Source organism: Patella vulgata, chromosome 7, assembly GCF_932274485.2.
Source record: "Patella vulgata chromosome 7, xgPatVulg1.2, whole genome shotgun sequence".
In the NCBI taxonomy this organism is placed as follows: domain Eukaryota; kingdom Metazoa; phylum Mollusca; class Gastropoda; family Patellidae; genus Patella; species Patella vulgata.
This window is the reverse complement of record NC_065885.2, coordinates 24,427,905-24,444,188: the sequence shown is the minus strand read 5'-3', so window position 1 is coordinate 24,444,188 and position 16,284 is coordinate 24,427,905. Positions and strand designations below refer to the sequence as shown.

At 38.0% G+C, this 16,284-nt stretch overlaps 1 long non-coding RNA gene across 1 annotated transcript; it reads right to left on the bottom strand.

Annotated features, from left to right (window-relative positions):
- Positions 1–2,292: 2,292 nt before the first annotated feature.
- LOC126828641 (uncharacterized) lies at positions 2,293–16,094 on the bottom strand. The gene is made up of 3 exons (XR_007683183.2): positions 15,746–16,094; positions 5,829–6,014; positions 2,293–2,792 (listed from the first exon to the last, which is right to left on the bottom strand). It is a non-coding gene; the product is annotated as an uncharacterized LOC126828641 (long non-coding RNA).
- Positions 16,095–16,284: the final 190 nt, after the last annotated feature.

Genomic DNA, 16,284 nt, shown 5'->3' with positions numbered 1-16,284 from the left:
CATTCAAAGGTCATGTCGTTAAAATGTATCACCGTTACATCCTTGTGACGGCTGAGTTTGAATTTCTTAAAAATCGGACCGAAACTGCCCGACAAAATACGAACGTTGTGGACCCTCTAGAGGTCACAATTTTTGTCCGATTTTGATGAAACTTAAACTATATCTTTATCCAAATTCAGACCACAACTTCTTGGATTATGTCTCCTGAATGTACGAAAAATCGCGTTTTTGTTTATTTTTTTTTTTAGCTTTTTCTCTATCCATCTCTTGCAAAATGTGGGCGTATCTTGCCGGACAACCGCTGGTTACCAATTTTCGATTATAATTTTCTTCCAGAGCTATGTCCCTTTATTTAGATGCAGTGGTTTCATTTATCATCTGATCCGTATGCAAATGCAAACGCCTACATGTTTTGTTTTAACAATTTTCGATAATATCTTTTGAGTAAATATCCCGCTGTTGGAAAGTCTTATTACCACATTAAATCTTTTTCCATTTTTATTTGGCATTTAGCTCATAGCAAAACAGGGCGATTGGTTTCCTATAATTTTCTTGTATAACATCCAGATTTGTGCCGTTTTCTTATAGTCTTGTTAGCACTACCATTATCACTCAATGATTTTGGAATATTTGAGATATTTAGGTTAATCAAGGAATTTCGATTCATATTTGGCAAGAATGGGCCTGATTTATATCCCTTTGCCAACGTTTTAACGAAATGAAACGACATTTAACGTTCTACCTTTGTGTAACAACCTGGCTTGTGATGACGGGCATACGCACCGTGAAGTGTGCTATGAAGCAAGTTTTGGTCAGACAGCGGCGTTCCCGCTTTTTGTCGAATTCCGAGGGTTCTTTTACATTTTTGAACGCACAAACGTGACCTTGGTTTTTCGTATTATCGGAACGAATAGACGCTGTTCCCTGCGAGCCCCATCCTGCCCATCTGAAAAGTAGGCACCACGCTGGAATATCTCCAGCTTCTCCTTGGATCGAACGTGGGACTCTTTTACTCACTGGGCCACGGTATTTCCCAACCACTGTTAACATTCTAAGCAAAAGAAGATCTTATGTTACTTCAAGTTTCAATATTCAGATACTTGTAAAATCTACAACATATTGTAGGTTAAATGAGATGAGTGGCCTGCGAAAGGGGGCGGGGCATAGACAATGAGCAACCATTTACAGGTGACATCCAATTAAAGGTATTTGTTTGCTTTGTTATACTTTCGTGTGGCACGGCTACAAACCGTAATTAGAAAATGAGTTTAAAGGAGGCAATATCATCCACAGTCTTCGACATTGCAAACACGACTTATTGGTCAATTTAAATCAACATTGATGTTATCTTGATATTCGATATTCAAGACGAAATAAAAAAAATATAAAAATTGGCAAACGAATCGCGTGCCAGAATGTTTTCGAATGCCATTTGTAATTAAGCGACTCAATGAACGAAGCTTTACATACATCACAGGAGTATGCTACCGATGTAGACTGGAATAACCAATTGACTGCTTAGGAATTACAGTAAAACAGAAACGATTGAATGTAAATCGGTTTATATACATTCATAATACATTATTATATAGCGATTTAACTCCCTTAATGAATTTAACACAGTAAAATAATATCCATTATGTCTCGGAGTAGGAAAAATTACCGCAACTTCCGGTCAGCGGTTACGGAGGTTTCAGGATACCACACAGTTCATGTGGCACGACTGCAGACCGCAATTATCAACCACATCTGGCTAGTGATTTCCGGTATATCAGTTAACCACACACTTCATGTCGGACCTCTACAGGCGTTGATGATCAACCAATTACAATGAAACCTACAGCATATGATAACATAAATACCATAGCAGGAAAATATTGGTCACTTCCGGTTAGTGTTTTCTGGGATATCATGTTATCATACATTTCACATGACACGTCTACAGACCGTAATTAACCATTAATTACTATTATCATATTGCAAAAATTTCGTCTAATAGTTATAATTATGGTTTGTAGACTCATCACAGTGGGGGGGGGGATGGCCGAATGGTTAGCACGTGCGTGCTGTATTATAAGACCTGTCATTGAGTCAACTGGCGTGGTTTCGAATCTCCGGTTGTACGTGACAAGGATTAGGGTCGCATGTCCAACCTCGTGGTTTTTCTCCGGGTCCTGCGGTTTCCTTCCACTGCTAAAGACCCCTACGCGCAAGCGAATTATTGAAATAAAATTAAATCATATGCTAGTCCCGAAATGATCTAGTTTGTGTCGAGTGGACGTTAAACCACATTTCTCTCTCACCACTGGCAAATAGTCCCACGGTTGCCAACAACACATACTCTTTATTATTTCTCATTATAACATCAAAGATTCCGTTTGAACTTCATATTGAATGCTAGCTAGCAAAAACATGTTACGCAATAACATAGCTAATAATGTTTAGTTATAATCCAACAATAATATTTAATGTTTTCATTTCCAATGTATTTATTTGATATTTCTATTGTTTGGACGAACCTACTATTTTTTAAATTGTAGGCTTAACCTTTACCTAGGATAAAGATATTTCACAGAAAAAGCCGTTTAAAGATGTGCATGGACGATCATCCAAACCAACGTTACTACTGCCTGTCATGAAAGACAAACAATGTTGATTATTGCCATAATTGTCTGGTCGATTTGGAATAAAATAGCTTCTAATAACTGGACCCCCATCTAACCAGTTCCACACATCTTCTATGTGTTCATCTGTTGCTCCCACATGATAATACGTCATATCAGAAGTAGAACCTTGAATTTAAAAAAAAAGAAACCTTTGTTTTATTAAATCTGAATTAGTAGAAAAGAGATGTAATAAAATCGACTATGGATATTTCGTTTCGTTTTTATAGTTCAAAATTTCGTTTTACTTGTCTTTACTACACTAGGATCTGGAAGAGTTGTTATCATTAACGTGTTCTGAATGGTATGAGGGCTTAGGCAATCAAACGGTCTGTTACGGCGAGCTTTAGGAGTGTTTTGCACGGAACTGTGGGTAATCCACTAGTAGCATCAATGCTGATTGGCTATTCAAATGTGTGACATCTAACGCGACCTATCGCTACAACCGGTCAGATCTTCATGTAGTGTAGACCATCGAAAGTATAAAAAAACGAAACGAAATATACATCTGTATTTTAATCAGATTGTACAAATAATATCTCTGAAACACTCGGGTTAGGCAAAAACATGATACTAGCAGTAGTTTCATTTTACTTTTACAAGGTTCTTAAAACAATTGTTGAGTTGCCTAACGTTTTTGTATCTAAATTCAATTTCTTTTTCCAGCTTTCTGTTATGTTTCGTAAAAAAAAGTAGTCTTTATTATCCCGACCTATCAATCTGACGTAGAATGGTCGGTAGACTGGTTAAGCGAGTCAAATTTCAAAACAAGGGCACGTAACCTATTTTTTTACTCACAAGTGCCCGGATTTTATGGCCGACACTCGTAACCATCTTTCAGTGTATTATTTATGGATGGTTAAATGGTCATAGTTTATTAAGTACAACATGGCCGTTTATTTTGTGACTATAAATGTGCGAAACTGATTTAAGGCTTGGTGTATATATAAATATTGTGGTGTAATTGTCGAGATATTTGGACATATTTATTTATGGTGTGTCACCCTACTTTGGAAGCTTAAGATTTTCGATGACTACCAATTTATTTCAGATACCGCACCTTTGCAAGGCAAATGCTTTTCTGGGCGTGTCTCATTCATTGTTCAGGTTTCCCTTTTTAAAGAAATAATCTTCAATCTTTTAGTATGGACTCTATTCGTGCTCTATTTTGATTTGGTACAGGAACAATAAAATCCATAGTGTTTACGTTTCCCATCCCCTGTCTATTAATAAACGTAAACCAATTTAAGTCTTTGCGTTCACATAAACATAGATACAGAGCTGACTCTTCTTGATATAATATACTATTCAAAAAAAGTAGGGGATATTTGATTTTGGGGGCATAATACTAAAATATGCAAATGACTACGAAAAAAGTCACTATAGAACCTAACAGAAGATACATTTCCAGTTACATGTGACGCCCAAACGCACCAATAGCTACCGCATGGAATGCAGGTGATGCTTGGGATCATCATGGGGGTCCAACCCAAGATTTGCACGACTCTGACTTTGAATGTTACAGTCATTGTGGCATTGAATTCCAGGGTGGAAACATCAGTTTAATTGTTTTAGTGACCAGAAAACAAATTTTGATATGCGTCGGCTTACCCAAAATGAAAGGTTACGTGCCCTTGGCATGCTACAGATCGGCACAACACAGGCGGTTGTGGCGCGGACGATGAATGTTTCTCAGTCTGTCATAAGCAGGCTATGGTCCAGATACCGTGATACACAATCTGTACAGGACAGACCACGCTCAGGTCGACCAAGGGCGACAACTCAAGCCCAGGATCGATTTATCCGTACCTTGGCCTTGAGAAATCGTGTCATCACAGCAAATCAGATCAGCGCTCGTCTTCAAACAGACACTGGTGTGAGAGTGAGTGGCCAGACGATTCGGAATCGACTGCATAGGGGTCACCTTCGCGCCCGACGTCCTCGCGTGATCCCTTGTTTGAGAGATCATCACATTCAGTCAACACTGGGATAATCGACGCTGGAGCAATGTGATGTTTTCAGATGAGTCAAGGTTCACTGTTGATTTTTTGGACAGACGTAGGAGGGTGTGGCGTCGTCGAAACGAGCGCTTCCAAGACGTTAACGTCATCAGACATGATCGATTTGGGGGTGGTTCTGTTATGGTGTGGGGAGGCATCACCGTTGCTGGAAGAACGGCTTTACATGTTGTTGCAGGGCGTGTTACAGGCCAGTACTACCGGGACAACATCTTGGCAGTCCATGTTGTGCCGTTCGCACGACGTCATGGCCGCCGTTTCATCTTCCAGGATGACAACGCAAGATGTCACAGGGCCAGGATCGTTACAGGTTACCTCCAACAACAGAACATCACCACATTACCTTGGCCAGCACTGAGTCCCGACCTCTCCCCCATCGAGCATGTCTGGGACATGCTTGGACAGAGGTTACGTCAACGTCAACAACGTCCTGCCAATGTCCAAGAACTTGCTGCTGCGTTGCAACAGGAATGGGACAATCTGGACCAAAATGACCTTAGACGTCTCATTAGGAGTATGCCACGTCGGATCAATGCTTGTTTGGCAAACAGAGGAGGATTTACCCGTTACTGACTTGGTTGTGATGCTGTGGTAACTTTGCTGTTTGACCCCGGGTATCATTTTACCCTTATAATGGTCAGTCTGTGCCTTACTTAGTCTAACGATCATTTGGAATAAATCGATGAATGTGAACTTCATTTCATTTTGTCATTTGTTTCTTCGTCAGTTTCATTAGGTGACTTTAATAACACTTAAAAATCAAATATCCCCTACTTTCTTTGAATAGTATAGTTTAAAAATGGATACCGAAAAATGAATATTACTTTATTTAGGTCGAAGTTATGAATGTTTGACAAGAAATATCCTAAATAATTGTCACGATTTTCACTCCGTCAATCGGCTGTCACCGGAAGTGGCGTCCATATTAGCCTTTAACGACGATATGAATGTAATTGTCACTATTTAAGATATCTGGTGTGCTTGAGAATGGATTATGGGCTTGTCATGTGAATTAATGTTTAAATAGTAATTTAAATAACATCTGTAGCGAGATGCTTCTTTAAAGCGACAAAGAGGAATTCCTTCGAATCTCCTAAATACTTAATTTTTACATTTTAAAACAAATGGTTTGGATATATCAATTTACCTCCATTGGCTTGGGCTTTCTTTTTTACTGTTTCATACTTTTTATCTGAATTGACAAGGAGCAAATAACCCCCATCAGCTTCACAGACCCTCTGTGCTCCCTGCCAGCTTTCTGCAATGCTGTACAATACATAACAATACTTCTCTTCTTCTACACAGGTATAAGTTGACGGTACTTGAGCGGAATCTATAAAATACGACATCTAAATTAGAAATGTTTGCTTTACAGTTTAATTCTAAATCCTGAAAACAACTAAAATACCTGCAAGGCTTTTTTTAAACTCCGGGTCGACTGAACAAAAAAAGTAATTGTGGTCATATCGATTTCTTCTTTTCTCCAATTAGATAATATTTGCCATATGTGGTCATATCGATTTCTTCTTTTCTCCAATTAGATAATATTTGCCATACTCTTATTTTTTAATTATAAAATAGAATGTTTACCTGTTGCAAAACATATTATATAAAAAACAAAGTGACCAGAGATATAACAGATGTGCATAATAAATGAACCAAAAATGCTCATACTCAACTCCAAGTGACCAGAGATATAATTGTGCATATTTAATAAATTTAAAGCGAGAGAGAGAGAGAGAGAAATGGGGTTTAACGTCCACTCGACACAAACTAGGTCATTTCGGGACTAACATATGGTTTAATTTTATTTACATAATTCGCTTGCGCGTAGGGGTCTTTAGCAGTGGGAGGAAACCGGAGAACCCGGAGAAAACCCACGAGGTTGGACAGGCGACCCTACTCCTTGCCACGTACAACCGGGGATTCGAAACCACGCCAGTCGACTCAATGAGAGACTTTATGATACAGCGCGCGCACGCTAACCATTTAGCCATCCAACCCCCCTAAATTTAAAGCATTATAACTAATGAACCAAAAATACTCATATCCATCTCATACTCAATTTGTATCCATTCAATATAAACTGTAACATTACTTTTCAGGGGGGGATCACGTGGCTAAGTGGGTAAGGCGCTGGCTCGCTAGTCTGGAGGTCGGGTGTTCGATCCCTGCATTGGCCGAGAAAGTTCATCTCGATTTTCCGGCGTGGTTTCCCTTTGTCAGTGATGCAGAACGGAAGGCCTGACAAGGACAGTTGCCTAGTCGTTCGGAAGAGACGAAAAACCGAGGTCCCGTGTACACATTGGCGTGCACGTAAAAGATCCCTTGGCAGTTGGAATTCGATATAAGAGTAGGCCGTAGCGCCGCTGCCCGGGCAAAATTTCCCTCATAGCACACTGTATGGCGTATGCCCGTCTTCAATTAGCCCAGGTTAGGTGCAGAAGAGTAGGACGTTAAACCCCATTTCATTTCATTTCATTTACTTTTCAGGGGATGGGGAGCGGGTGTTGGGTGCCCCCCTCTCCCTCTCTCCCTCTCTCTCTTTCTCTCTCTCTCTCTCTCTCTCTCTTTCTCTCTCATATGTGGTTTAAAGCAAACTATAATCATTTTTATAAACAATGTCGATCGGTTCACTGTTTCTTGTATACGGTTTAGGAACTAAAGCAGCTTATACAAAGTCAACAATATAAAAGCTTTTCGAAACAACCTCTGCAATTTCTTTCATATCCAGTAACTAACTTCAATGGAGTATGACATAAGTAAAGATAAACATTGCGATTTTTTTCTTCTAAAGTTTCTGTTCTAAGTTATTACAAGAGTAGATACTAGAGTAAACTACAAGCATTCAGTAAAACAAAGGCGATAATATCTACCGGGAACAGAGAATGGCGTGATTGTCGCCATCTTAGAATTGTGACGCCATATCAAACATTGAAGTCTATCAATCGATGGGAAGTTGTTCAAGGAACAAACATGCTTGACCGTTCTTGAATTGGTGGAACAAAAAAAACGAGCGCACTGTGGACCAGGAACCGAGTATGACGACATCTCCGCTATATTAGAATTCCGCCAAACTATGAGCAAGTGACAAAGGACCAAGCATGTCACGTTCCATGTCGGTCGTTTTTTTCGACAAGCTTCACCCCTAAGAAGAACAACAAGATGAGTAGCGCTTCCTGTTCGAAAAAATATATGTTTGTACACAAGGACAAGTAAATAGCTTATTTATATGTTGAACGAATCATGTGGAATCTGAACCGGGATTAATTTGCAACTCAGTTTTTTATTATTCTGTTCGCAGATGAATTTACACAATATGGGCTATAAATAGAGCAATCTATATTTGGAGACTTGTTAGTCTCCTACTTTTTAAAAAAAATCTATCTGACAGTGTTTTTTTTTTGTTCCTGTTACATTAAGAAACAATTTAAAACTTATCTAACTACCATCAGTCTAATTAAGCAAAGCACAGAAATAACAAAAGCAAACATAGTGTTTTACGCTGTCTATTAATTAATAATCATGCCTAAAAATATCACGCTTCCAGATTATAAAAGATGAGCTGGCTATGATGATCCGCCCAGTTTTTATCAGTGGGAAGGACAGATTACAGTGAATGCAGATGAAATGAAATAGGGTTTAACTTCCTACTTTTCTGAATCGACTGGGATAATGAAGATGGGTAAACCTAATGCAGTGTTGTTTGAGGGAGGAAATTTTTGCCTCCTCAGATTTCAAATTCAGACTGTCATGGGTTATTTTACGTGCACGCCAATGTACACGTCACCTCGTTTAGCGTAACATCTGAACAAGTACGTCCTGCATCACTAACACAGTGGAACCACACCAGAAATTCCCGAGGAACTTCTAGACCGAAGACTCAGCGCGGGGGGTGGGGGTGTCCATCAAATGGGCACAAAACCAGACCCAACTTTTCTAAAGTAAAATTTCGCGTAGAATACGATGCCGAGTAGTAATCAGTCCGCGATTGGGGCGTTTTCGAGATATTCGGGGTCAAATGAGTTCATTTGCACTAAAAGTGAATGCGCAGTCATTCTTGTATTATAAAAAGTGTTTTCCTTTGGCGTTCGTCACTTCCGATTCAGGAAACCTGTATTACTCAACTATCGGAGCAATGATCTCTGTGTTAAAATTATATTTGGAACGTGTTTAATTAGTTCTATCACATATGTGATAATGACTGACACCAATATTGTCCTTTAACTGTAATTGTAGCTATGGGGCTTGTATAGGAACGTGCTGACCTTGACTACGTGACCCCTTGACCTCGTGACCTTGCACAATAACTTCAAAATAGTCACCATCTTGTATGCCGTAAGCAATCGCCATGTTTGTTCTACAAATTGATAACAGGTAACTTTTTTTTATTTAAACATACATGATGCAAGTGCTAAATCTGCCTATTTGCAGGTCTTTCTTTAGGCCTGAAATGTTTTCTAAATTATTAATTAAACATTGATTAACTGATCCAGGCCATAATCAACACTCTTTAGCGTCGAATTTCTCCGATATTAAAAAGATTAGAACGGTTCAGCCATATTTTGATTTTATTTAAAAATGGAGGAGCGAGATTTAATTTCGAACAACATCTTCGCTCGCAATAGAGTAATTTGAATGAAATTTTCAAATTATTCATTTTTCGAACTATTATAGCAAGAATGGCTAGCTCTTTATCTAAATTTTATATAATCCATTGCTAGACGAAAGAATTGGTCTTAAATTGAAAAGTTATTATAAATTCCGTTGTATAATAACTTCAATCATTAATGTGTTATCAAAGTAAGGAAAAGTGTAAGGTAAAATATATGATTTTGAATGACTTAATCCATACTAAAATGTACTCAAATTGAATATATAACATTGGATTTAAAAACATTTAAAATATCAACGGTAGATCATTTACCGGCGTGTATTATTCAGTCGAGTTAAACAAAAGTCTATAGCAAACGATTTCAGCCGAAGTTACAACTGGCGCTCTTTCTTTTTTAGTAAATACTGAACGGAATTGAAACATTTATGAATGATATTCCTGTTTAAGCCTTTCATTAATGTAGTTTACAGGGGATTAAAAATCCCTCATAAAATTTCAGTTAGAGAATTGACAATCTCATTAAAATACAGATCTGTATTTCGTTTCGTTTTACTTTATACTTACGATGGCCTTCACAACATGCAGATCTGGCTGGTTGTAGTGGAAGGTCGTGTCAGGGGTCATACAAGCAGCTTTTGACCCTATGACGTCAGACATTTGATTAACCAATCAGAGTTGATGTTTCTAGTGGGTTACCCACAGTTCCGTGCACCGCACGCCAAGAACTCGCCGTAAAAGACCGTTCCATTGGCAAATACCTCCCATCAACCAAAACGTGGTTTATATAAGATAGTAAAGACAAGGAAAACGAAATATTTTGAACTATAAAAAAAAACCCAAAAAACGAATGAAATAGGATCTGTGTTTTGATCAGATTGGAGAAATGAGATCTATTTTGAATATCTGCATAGAAGCACACAAGGTGAGTACACTGAATTTGATGTTAGTCTAGATCGATGCTAAAAGTATAACAGCCTCTGTATCTTTTGGACAAATTCGTGTATGAAATAAAAAAATTAAAACCCCCAGTATTAATTAATAAAGAATATTCTTCTTCTAATGATTTTATTGACGTCTATACACTGTAATGGTCGATGTCTATGGGCTTGGGGTGTTTTCCCCACTATGCACGTAATATATGTATATAATAGGTTATTATATAAACATCTTCGTAATTCATTATTTACCTATACACCCTTATTAATTATTAATAAGAAGGCAATTGCAACACGTGTTTGTGTTTGTTAATAGCTAATATAGGAAGTTTCAGTTCAGTGAACAAAATACTTATCTTGAAAATAGGTAATATAGAATTACATACCCGTGGCCAATATACTATCAATATAATTATAACAAAGGATAACGATGTTGGTTGACAATCAATGCTATACTTATATTAAACTTAAAGTGAATGACCAATTGTAGGCAGAGGAGGAGGGCTGTACTAACAAGAATGGAAACGAAAAGATGTAGAAGTTAAAATAATGCGGCCTCTTTAATTCTAAATCCTGAAAATAACTATAATACCTACAAGGCATTATTTTAAACCCCACATCGACTGAACAACGTCATGGTTAAAAATGACTATTCTATTTGAATTTGTAAAAACTCCAATTAGATAATATTTGCCACACTCTTAATTCTTTAATTATAAAATATGTTTACCTGTTACAAAACATATTATATAAAAAACAAAGTGACCAGAGATATAACAGATGTGCATAATAAATGAACCAAAAATGCTCATACTCAACTCATACTCAGTGTCCGTTCAATATAAATTGTAACATAATGATTAATAGCTTCGTTACTTTCCGGGCGGGGGGTGGGGGCTCTCCCTCCCTCTCTCTCTCTCTCTCTCTCTCTCTCTCAAGCAGCTTATACAGAGTATATAAAAGCTTTTCGAAACAACCCCTGCAACTTCTTTCATATCAAGTAACTAACTTCAATCGAGTATGACATAAGTAAAGATAAACATTGCTATTTTATATTTTAAAGTTTTTATTCTAAGCTATTACAAAGGCGATAATATCTACCAGGAACCGAGAATGGCGTGATTGCCGCCATTAAGGGAACAATTTAAAACTTATCTGACTACCATCAGTCTAATTAAGCAAAGCACTGAAATAGCAAAAGCAAACATAGTGTTTTACGCTGTCTGATAATTAATAATCATGCCTAAAAATATCACACTTCCTGATTATAAAAGATGAGCTGGCTATTATAATGGTGTGATAATCTGACAATCGCTAAAATAATTAATTTTTCTGCATCGACTGGGCTAGTGAAGACGGGCAAATGTCATGCAGTGTTGTAAATGGGGGGGGGGGCTACTCAGATTTCAAATTCAGACTGTCATGGGTTATTTTACGTGCACGCCAATGTACACGTCACCTCGGTTTAGCGTAACATATGAACAAATACGTCCTGCAACTCTAACACAGGGGAACCACACCGGTAATTCCCGAGGAAATTTCTCGGCCAACACAGGGAGCGAACCCGAGACCTCTTGGTCTTACTCAATGAACCACAGCGGCTCACAGAGTGGGATGTAACATACACTTACATAAAATGGACTTAACATCCTACTTTTTCTACACCGACTGGGCTAATGAAGAGGGGCATGCGACATGCAGGGTGATATGAGGGAATTCTGCTCGGACAATGGCAATCAGATCGAAGTAAGCTAGAGAACCATGAAAATGAAATGAAATGAAGATGAGCATGTGCCATATATTGTGTTATGAGCGAAATTTGGCCCAGACAACGGCGCCACGGTCTATTCTTATATCGAATTCCAACTGCCAAGTGATCTTTTACATGCACGCCAATGTGTATACGGGACATCGGTTTTTCGTCCCATCCGAACGACTAGACAGCTGTCGTTGTCAGGCCCTCCGTCCTGCACCACTGACAAGTGGAAACCACGCCGGTAATTCCCGATGAACATTTTCGGCCAACAACACCGGTATCGAACCCGCGACCTCCAGGCTAGCGAGCTCCCTAGAGACTCATGAAAATATATTCATAGTCTAGCTGATATATCGACCAATTAGTTTGCAGCAGGCTTTTTTTAAACACGGACGGCTACCACAGTGTACTTATAATGGTGTTTAAAGGAGGCAGGCCTTGAACTCAATATCATCCAGTCTTCAACATTGCAAACACAACTTACCGTGAAATGATGGGCTTTCAGATATTCAGTATTTAAGACACAATGAATATTTTTTGAAATTGGCACACGAATCGCGTGCCAGAATGCTTTCGGGCGCCATTTGTAATGAAGCACCACGATAAACTAGGCTAAACATATCCCACAGGAGAATACTACCGGTGTAGACTGGAATAACCAGGACGACAAAGACTGTCATTCAGTTTGGACATAACTGATTAGAAATTACAGTAAAAACAGAACTATTATATGCGTTGCGACTCATTTGTGTCCATTTGTAGTTGCCAAGTACGTAATTTGAATTCAAAGAATCCACAATGGAAATTCTAGCAGACTAATTTAATATATGGTTGGCATTTCGTAATGCATGTCTGTATTTTGTTTATGCCCAGTTTATTAACTGTGGGGGAAGGGGGTGGCTGAATGGTTAGCGCGTGCGCGCTGTATCATAAAGTCCGTATCATAAAGTCAACTGGCGTTGTTTCGATTCCCCGGTTGTACGTGACAAGGAGCTATGGTCGCCTGTTCAAACTCGTGGGTTTTCTATGGGTCCTCCGGTTTCCTCCCACTGCTAAAGACTCCTACGCGCAAGCGAATTATTGAAATAAAAATTGAACCATGTGTTAGTCCCGAAATGACCTAGTTTGTGTCGAGTGGACGTTAAACCCATCTCTCTCACCAAATCAGACTGCAGGTCAATTGAGTATGCAGAGATAACTGTAATGTCCGAAATTAGACGAATGACTATAATAATGAAGGTATAGTACAAGTTTGATAAGAATTCATTTACTGGCGGTAAACGAACTGCGGTTCAAAGAATCGACCAATCAGAATATCGTGTATTCAACCGCAGATGAGTAATTTTAATAATGAAGATATACACTAAATACAATAACATATTATGTAACACATTTACTTTTTTTAAATTAAAGCGACTTTTTGTTGAGGGTTATCGCGACATTATCAACGACACGTCGCTTTAATTAAAATAGTAATTGTGTTACATGCTATGTTACTGTGTTTATTACGTATGTTAATTGCTGATGACAACCAACTGCAACAATGCTTTCGACCCGGTTGTATTTAATTTATCTATTTATCTCACATTGTCAGTTGATGCATTATTCATTGCTATACAATATTTATCACTCAACAACCAAATTTATTTCCTATTGTGGCTATGATCATTACACAAAACAATTATTTCAGGCTTACCGGAAATTATTACAATCGTCTATTATAGATAGTGAACATATGACCTTTTTCTAAAAAAAAATAATAGATATTTCGCTTGCAGTATATTCGATATATTAAAATGGACCTATAGTCAATGATCAATATTTATCTTGTGGTGATTTGAGCACACATTTCGGAAACTAAAGATTGTAGTTTTGATTCCCTCTCCCTACCGTATTTTTCATTAGTTTTGAACTGATGGCATAGTACAGATCCCAACTATCGCTTCACTTGTTCATAAGACCAGGTATGCTGGAGCTTTTGCCAACAATTTAGAAAGGGAAATGTAATTGAATTTCGTAAATCATAGTTAAAATCAATACCAATTTTCCTTACCTTATATCATGGCGACCTGACTAATTCAAAATGGGGATTGAAAAATTTAGCTTTAGCATGAAATAAACAGGTAAAACATGTGTTATTTTAATAAACACGTTTAACCCCATTTGACCGTAAAAGTTGTTACCTATTTGTCTACGAAACTGTACACTATTTGTGTTATTCACTCACATTTAATTGTCGTCATATGTGCACATTGCAGTTCTTCTTATTAGCAAATACTGTTCTTTGATTGTTACCAAGAGCCCTTTCGAAATTCAAATGTTTCGATTGTTAATTTCATAATAATCTCCATACGTTCGGATTAAGGAAACTATGTTCTTGTTTAGAGCAGGGCTGTCAAACTCACTTCGATTCAACGGCCACATGAACTAAAAATTTTCATCAAGTGGGTCGGAGATATACAAAAATTCTAAAAACAAAGCCAAGCGTCCTTGACACGGGTAATTTTTTTAGACTGGTTTCCAAATTGCCAAGATATAATATTGAACACAACATTCTCTTGTATTACACACAACTTAGATATCTATGACATACAGTGCGGTTTTACGGAAACCGGACAACAATAATAAATGATTTCCACCGCTAGTTTCTAAGAATTATCGACACGTCAGTTTGTTGAAGTTTGTTCCACGATCCACATTTAAACCCTTGGCGGGCCGGATCTGGTCCGTGGGCCGCATGTTTGACACCCCTGGTTTAGAATGTAAAACATTTCGGATTCCCAATTTCGAACGCCTTTTAATTATTTATATATTTGCTCATATGTTGATACGGAACAATGTTCTCGATGGTATTGTTCATTCATACCTGATTAATAATCTTTCGGGATTTGGCAAGTTTTGGATCAGTAATCGAATAAATATTTTGAAACTCGGTGAGACTGCTGATGACAACATAGGGAGGTTTCGCGGAGCTATCTCTCTGTACACATATTTACTTTTAAAGAAATGAAATGAAATGGGGTTTAACGTCCTACAGTTCCGCACCGGCTGGGCTAAAGAATACGGGATCAGACACGGGACCTCCGGTTTAGCGAGTAAACGTCTAACTCACTGAGCCCCCCTCCCCCCATTTTCTTTAATGCTTGTGAATGCGATAACAAAACAAGTTCTCGACGAACTTATAAAAACGTGGTAAGAATAATTCGATGATATATTATTCTGAGGGGTTGGATGGCCGAATGGGTAGTGCGCGCGTTGTATCATAAGGTCTGTCATTGAGTCAGCTGGCGTGGTTTCGATTCCCCCGCTGTACGTGACAAGGAGTAGGGTCGCCTGTCCAAGCTTGTGGGTTTTCTCCGGGTCTTCTGGTTTCCTCCCATTGCTAAAGACCCCTACCTAGTTTGTTTCTAGTGGATGATACCCCCTCCTCTCTCTCTCTCGCTCTTTCTTATTCTGGTGTAATGATCCCTCCCCTGTAATTCAATTTCGAACGCCTTTCACGGATTTGTTAAAACTTGCTCTGTTGAAAATAGTTTTAGATCGCGTACTGTTAATTTGAAGCACCGGGCAGATGTTTCGGAGGAGTATGGCAAAAATGCAGCCATTATAACAGGTATTAAAATTGGCGAATCATATGCTTCTCTAAACATTTTAGTAATCTAAATTTTAAGAAATAATACATTTTGACCTTCTTGGCTATCTTCTAAAATTGAGTTTCCCTTCATCTTCCGTATATTTATATTTTAGATCTAGCTTACCTTTTAAGGGCCAGTAATATACCATTCCAGTTTTATTTTCAGATTCTTGTCCAGAATATACTTTAACATCATATAGATAACACATCATATTACCTACATATATACTAGTTATTCCCACAGATTTACAGTTAATTGTATTAATACATAAAGATACGCAATCCTCGAAGGTAGAAACAGTCGAGTTGTCGATATGTCCTGAAACGAAGACATCTCGAAATCCAAGAAGTTTCCATTTCGAATGACATTGGCCATCAACACACAATATCAATGACCAAACGCACAAAATATATCTAGGGATAGTTTTAAACATGTTTCGCTAGTTGATGTTATTTTACTATGACATGTAACACCTTCCTTGTACAAGTTAGAACTGTGACGTTCAACACATTTCCTGTCTATGTATTTGACCATAAATATTCTCTGTTTATAAGTAATTTAAAAGCGTTGGCAACCATATTTATCGATATTCCGCCGTTAAGAATACACTAGTCATAACATTGATCTAACGATTCTAAATTTAAAATTCTCTTAAATGTCGA